The sequence below is a fragment of the Solanum pennellii genome, chromosome 9 (assembly GCF_001406875.1).
Source record: "Solanum pennellii chromosome 9, SPENNV200".
NCBI classification, from domain to species: domain Eukaryota; kingdom Viridiplantae; phylum Streptophyta; class Magnoliopsida; order Solanales; family Solanaceae; genus Solanum; species Solanum pennellii.
Genome location: NC_028645.1, coordinates 57,171,896 through 57,179,244, shown reverse-complemented (window position 1 = coordinate 57,179,244; position 7,349 = coordinate 57,171,896). Strand labels below are relative to the sequence as shown.

The 7,349-nt window shown below is 33.0% G+C and overlaps 1 pseudogene; it reads left to right on the top strand.

Annotated features, from left to right (window-relative positions):
- The window catches only part of LOC114074046, a 3,588-nt pseudogene extending 2,110 nt beyond the window's left edge, over positions 1–1,478 (top strand).
- Positions 1,479–7,349: the final 5,871 nt, after the last annotated feature.

Below are 7,349 nucleotides of genomic sequence, written 5' to 3'. Positions count from 1 at the left end.
TATATATATATATATATATATATATATATATATATATATATATAAAATCCATTAATCTAATCGCAATAAACCAATAACACTTTTTCGATTCGATTTATCGGTCGATTTTATTTTTTCAAGCCCCTACATATTATATTATCTACATGTTTTGCTAGTCTTGGCATTGATTGTACATATATTGTTTTATATACGTGATCTTAAATAATAATCATCCTGCAAAATATTTTTTTGTTAATTAAATTATGATATTGTTTATCATTTGATTTTTTTAGTGGGATATTTTGACCGGTGGAAATAATGTGATTGAGTTAGATCGAGTACTAACAGGAACTTTTCCGGGAAACAGCATTACGATTATTCAGGTATTTGTCATATTTACTTATTTATAACTTAGCTATTTCTGCCTAAATTATCATGTAATTATGACATTTTTCAAGAATCAAATAATATTACGTATGACTGGATTTATCATTTTTCTCATGCAAAAATACTAAAATTTCCAAACTTGTATCTTTTTTTTCTTTTGACTTTTTGTTCTTTAATTATTGAATCAAAAGGAATTTTCTACGATCCAATTTTACTTTTGACTCGTAGTCAATTAACAATCACAACACACACACAACGAAAACTAATTTTCTCATGTTTAATTTATATACACTGATCATAGCTTAGCCATTCATAGCAAGTTGTTGTTTGTCTCATTTCTATATTTATAATTTCACTTGGCTTTTTGGGTGATCCAATAATTATCTTTAACTATCTTTTAGGTATACTGATCATGCTAAATATATTTCACTATGAATAAGAACAAGACTTAGCTATGAAATTCCTCGTAAATCTGTTGTTAAATGACCTATAGCCCTATAGCTAACAAGATTACTTATAATCCTTTTATAATTCATTATTAAATAGGATTAGCTGTGAATTTTTTATTGTTTAGCAACATAACTTATCGTCACTTATTCTATTATAGTATTTACCCTAATATTTCTTAATTATTGTAATGCATAAACAGCCTTATAATATGCATAAGTAAATGTTAGTGCTTGAAGAGACGAGTATTGATGAAATGGGAGCATTTTTAGTCTATGCACCCATAGATTTACTAGCAATCAATTCAATTGTCAATGGAGGTGATGCAACGAAAGTTCCCATTTTGCCCTCTGGTATCATCATAAGTCCCGATGGTCGTCTCTCCTCGAATAGGGACAGCACTGCAAATGCACAAAATGGTTCAATTTTGACAGTGACATTTCAAATAATGATTTGTGGTAATAATAATCCAACCTCCAGGCAGCAAAAAATGGAGGTAGTGGGTTCTGTTCATGGTGTTTTGAGCGCCACAATTTTAAGAATCAAAGAAGCATTGGGTTGCTCTGATTTGTGATTGTTTAATTTCATTTTGTTTGTTTGTTTTGAAGACTTCAAAACGAAGACAATTGATGGTTTTGAAGGATGATGTGTTCCCTTTTTTGTGACTTCTAAAATCTCAAGACTGTGTGATATGTGTTGCTGCAATTATATTTCATATTAATACACTTATTTGAGACTTTTTATTTGTTTGATTTTCTCTAATAATTGTTTTTGTTCTTTGTCATGTTACAATGTCATGCCTTCCTGATTATTAAAGTGTGGGAGTTGTATATATATGTTGTATCCATATGTGGATGGAATTATATGTTGTGAACACGGATTGCCCAGACGCGAGCCAAGTTGTTGGGCTTAGGGCTAAACCACGAAAAGGCTCAAAAATTAAACATCAAACAATATATTTACTTGAGATCTAGGTTGAGTTTTTGTCCTGAGTACCAATGTGTACTTGTTTGCTTACTTTCTTTCTTGGCTACACATCCATTAAACCTCTAGGTATAGGTGGTGATGGAAGGATCGGATCGGAAGGAACACACTTGTAGCCGCATTGACATACTTCAGACAATCCTGTGTCTCCTTAATTTCTCTTATGTACCAACTCGTTTTGCCTCTATGATCTATAGGTTGTTGTTCCTCTATGTTTGAGTATAGTAGGCACACTAGTATTAGTGTCTACCTGTGTCCTTAGAATGAAAAAGGCAACAAGAAAATCAGCTACTTGGTTTCCTTCTCTATAGCGGTGAATGATTTGGGTTCCAACCCTCTTCTTGTAGTTAATGATGTGTCAACAATGTGCTTCAGATTCAGGTAGAAAGTGTGTTCCTTTGTCACCATGTTGGTTGTGCATTGAGTCATGTCATAAGTATGTCCATTGAAAAAACACTGTTTTACTCCAAACTAAGCTGCAATAGCTTCAACACCATTTTGGTTATGAATCAAGTCCAACTGCAATATAGATACTAATGCCATATAACTCGTTATTGATCTGACAAGAGTTATTGGGCTGAGAACGAGCAATATGATCAGGTTAATTTGGAATCTGGGCTAAGTAGTAGTAAAGAAACGGTTCCATCAAAAAGGATAGTGATATGTGATTTTGAGATTATGCAAATTTTTTAGAAACATGTTTAGTCCTCTCATCCCCTTTCTATGAGTTCTGCTTCTCATCGCTTTTTTCTACTTGTGTTCTTCAATTTCCATTTTTGTTCTTAAATTTCTTTGTAATTCCAATTACGAGTTAGTGAAATAAATTTGTCGGTTGTTTCAAAACAAACACATTTCAAATTCAAACAACCTACAATGAAGCGACCAAAGTGGGATATTATCATATATACCTAGTCCACTCAAAAAATAAAGGCTTGTTGTTCGATACAATAACAACGATGAGTCCATAATGGGATAAAACTTTAGAGTCACAAACAAACCAGAGAACCATTCCTAAGAACTTATAATTCTATTACATGGGCATAGTGATGTAATTTTATTGCTTTAGAGATGTATTCATAACCCCTGCTTCATTAGACAAAGACATAATTAGTGTCACACTCCGAGTCTACACCTTGGGCGGGACTGGCAGTCGAGAACCATTGTTGGCCCCAAGCAAACCCTTGGTCTGACTTATTACTCAGCTGAAGACTTAAACTCAACAAAGATAAGTTCATGTAATAACTTAAAAAAATAATATCTTAGCCAAAATGGTACTCAAGTCTTAAACTATACAACTGAAATTAATAAGACTAAACAACTAATATTATCTTTCTATGAAGTCTCCAAAAAAAAATGAGATGGATGTTGGGACAAGCCCCACAACATCCTAATGAAAGTAAAACTAATACTGAAAGCAATGAAATGGATCCTCCGGAATACAAGGAGGCTCACCAACTAACTCTGAACAACTCATTGATGTCAATCCTAGTTACCTGTATCTGCATCATAATACGATGCATTAAAACTGAAATCAGTACATTGAATGTACGAGTATGCGACTTGGAATGCTAACATACAAACATAGGCTTGAATGGAAATTTGAACAACTTACTTGGGTCAAATCAACTCTACAAGAATAAACTCATTATAGAGGAATTAAAACAAGTGCAATATCAAGAAAAGTTAGTTAAAACATGATATTGACTCTATATGTATGCAATGATACAATATAACTCTGAGATGTATGTGTGTATATAAAATACAATTAAATTATGTAGCAGTTTCTCTAATCGGGAACCATCACGTAAGAGCATTTGTGATGATACATCATTTTGCCTCACGCTTCCAGGGACTTTTTATACCTTTCCATTAGTATAGAACCTAAACTATTAAGTAGATCCACTCCTGTATGCAATAAAGCACTAAAGGAATCATCTTAAAAGTATTGAACCTTTTCTATCCATGGTGGCTAGATGGTTTATGGGGGCTGTGAGTTGTCTGAACTCTTCCTCATATCGGTGTTCAATGCTACTCCAAAAAAAAATATAATATTAACTCTTATGTTTAGAAACATACTTCCTTCTACAATTTGAGATTATTTCTCAAAAAATTAACTCAAAGCCTACGTTGGAAATCAATGTTTCCTCTCTTTCTTCATTAGAAAGCGATTACTCTTCTCTTAAAACTAGCCCAAAGGCTCATTGGAAATCTCAGTTTCCATTCTTATTTAAATGTGAACATTTTTAATCCTTCAGAATATTTAGTCCCCTTATACTTTTGAAGAAATGAACTTCATATCGGAACTCTTTGCTTAACTCATCGTGAACTTTAAGTGTTAAAACAAAGTTAAAGTATTTGTAAAAGAACTTTGAAATCTTGGATAAACATTTCTTGACTTGACTCTTGACTTTACTTTAAATTGACCCTTCGTTATCCTTGATTTGAATTATGAATTCCAGGATTATGATTTGTGATAGGAAATGCCTCATGATTTTAGGAAAAGATCAACCTACCCTTCTAAAATCCAGATTGGCCAATTCTTTAATCGAACAGACCAACTCATAAAGGGTATAACTTACTCATACGAACCATATCTTGAAATACACCTAACTCATCCTGAGATAGCAGTTATGACCGGTTGAAGTTGACCAAAAACTCATTTTCTTCTCAAGTAAATATCCATTTAATTTCCAAAAATGCCTATTTCCAGTTCTAAGCTTCTTCCTAACGATTTCTAAAATTGTGAGATGTTACAACTAGATAATTAATAATGTGATACGAGCGAGATAGAGAGAGAGGACTAACCTCATACTCATATATTTCCTAGATGGAATCGATAGAGCAGGGGCACTAAAGAAGCCTTCATCAAATGGAATCTGCAGAGAAGTACAATTAATCATGTCGATCTTCTAAATTGAAGGAAGGTTGTCAACATTGTAATGACCAATTTTTGGCAGTTTCTAAGTTCAAGAATTTCAAGGTACTCTAAATTCAATATTGACGACAGTGTTTGAAGAGTCTTAAAATCATTCAAACACAAGGAAATCAACAATGGTAACTTCAAAAAACCAAATGGTAGATAGAGAAAATTGTTGCCGCTCAAATCTAGAGAAATTAAGTTATATAAACTCCCAATATCTCTATATATATAATCTTGTGGAACGTTCATCGAAAGGATTCTAAATTTGGTCTTCTTGACATTTCAACAGACAATTGTTTTATACTGGTATCACATGCAAGAAGATGCCTTAGACTCTGCATATCTCCAATGACAGCTAGCAGTGTTTGTAAAGATGAATAATAACTAATGTCCAAGTATTCAAGGGATTTTATCTGGCATGTGCTGCTGAGAAGACCCATAATCTTTTTGAAACAATACAAAGACATACCATTTAGTCTATCAAATTTTCCTGTTGATGGATAGATCTTCTTCAAACTTGAGCAATTCAGAAGCACCAAAGTCTCGAGATTTCGTGAACCGTTGAAGTTTAGAATACGTTTGAAGCATTTGCAATCCAACTTCTTGACACTTCTAACATACTAGAAGTAAACAAAATAACTTCTTGTAAGATTTTCTTTCACTTAGTTGCAATAAAGCAAAACACGTGAAATTGCAGAATCGAGTAATGAACCTACAAATTCAAACCACATTCTTTGATATTACTCCCATTTATATTCAGAAAAAAATACAAGTTTCTCAGCTGAAAATTTTGATAGTATAAATTTTAACGGATGTTGCTTCCAAGAGAATAATCTAAGCTCCCTGGACAATAGCTAAAAATCTCCATCCATATGAAATTTGTCGTTATTGCAACCACCCTGAAATTTATTGGTGCTCAAGTTCACACCCTTTATTGCTTTCCTTCTACCACCACTACTTTCACATTTTTGGAACCCTGAATTTTAGTAAAAGGGAAAAATACCATAAGACCATGTTAACTTCAAAAATTAAGAGAGCAAAATTTGTTACACAAATTGAAGAACAATGAGTACGTTACCTGCTTTGAACTTAATATGAAATATGTATCATCAAACACGATTTAGATAATTGTTAAATGAGAGACTATTTGTTTTTGATAATTTTGCATTTGAGAGTTTTTAGACTTAAGTAAATGCTCATTTCAAGTACACAATGGCTGTCAAAAAACAATAGATAATTTACTAACCAAAATAAAGATAAAGATAAAGGATGAATTCTTGTGACGACAATAGAAATCATTAAAAAAAATTTATCATATTAGATTTAAAAAAGTATGACCAAGATAAAGATAAAAGACTTTACTGACTTTATTTCTGTTACAATCAGCCTCATGAGTTGTTAATAGATGTTGAGTTGACATGATGACATGGTTGCTGCTGTATTTTTTGTTTTTAGAGGATATACATTCCTGTTTTAGTTTTTCATCTTTGAGTTTCCTAGTCTTTAGTCATGTAGAGTTGTTGGTAGACTTAGTGCCTACTTATTAGGAAGATTCTGTTTTTGTAGTTACTACATTATTTACTACATATTGTTAGGAGTTCCTTCTACTTAAACATTTCTTCTTTCAACTTATTGTAATATCTCTCTTTTTCTTCTTCTGTCGTACGTTTATTCTTTAGCTGTTAACACCAAAAAATTGATATCAGAGCCCTCTTATTAAGGGACTTTTGAATGTAGTATGAGGGGACCATCAATAAAGTCTCTACCTGTTTCCTTGAAAAGCCATCAGAATCATGAATTCACAAAACTCTTCAGGTTCTTCTACTATTTCTCCACAAATGTTTTATGGGGAGAACTAATCTCCGGAACTAGTAGAGGAGGATTACATAATATCTGTTTTACCAAGCAATCCAACAATGACTCAGGTCAAGCTTAACAAGTAAAGGAAGACAAGAAAATCCAACGCGAAGTCTTGCTTATATGCTGCACTATCACCTACAACTTTTCCCGGAATCATGCCGTTGGAATTAGCAAAAGCATTCTGGGATTTTTTAAAAGAAGAATACCAAAGAGATGAGCGAATCAAAAGTATGAAAGCTATGAATATCATTACATAATTTGAGGTATAAGGAAGGAAAGATTCAGAAAATGTCAAAGAATACTTAGACAGGCTTCTTAGCATTGTGATAAAGGTAAGAATGTTGGAAAATGAGCTTCCTGATAGCAGAGTTATGGACACACTTCTTGTATCATTACCTTAGAAGTTTGAACCAACCATTGCTTCCATAGAAAATACCAAGGATCTGTCAAGGATAACTTTGGCAGGATTACCAAATGCATTGCAGGTACACAAGCAAAGAGGTTAATAAGACAGGAAGGATCGGTAGAAGGTGCACTTCAGGACCATCGGCAAAACTATCCTTGAAAAAAAACAAGAAAATCAAAGGGAAGAAGAATTATGCAGAAGATAGTCTGGTTTTCGTTTGTAATGGAAACAGTTACAATCAGGCAGCAACAGAGGAGAAAAATTCCCCCATGTCAATATTGTGAAAGGAAGAATCATCCTCACTTCAAATGCTGGAGAAAGTCGTACATGAGATGGCAAAATATCAAAAACTTGGGCATGATGAGA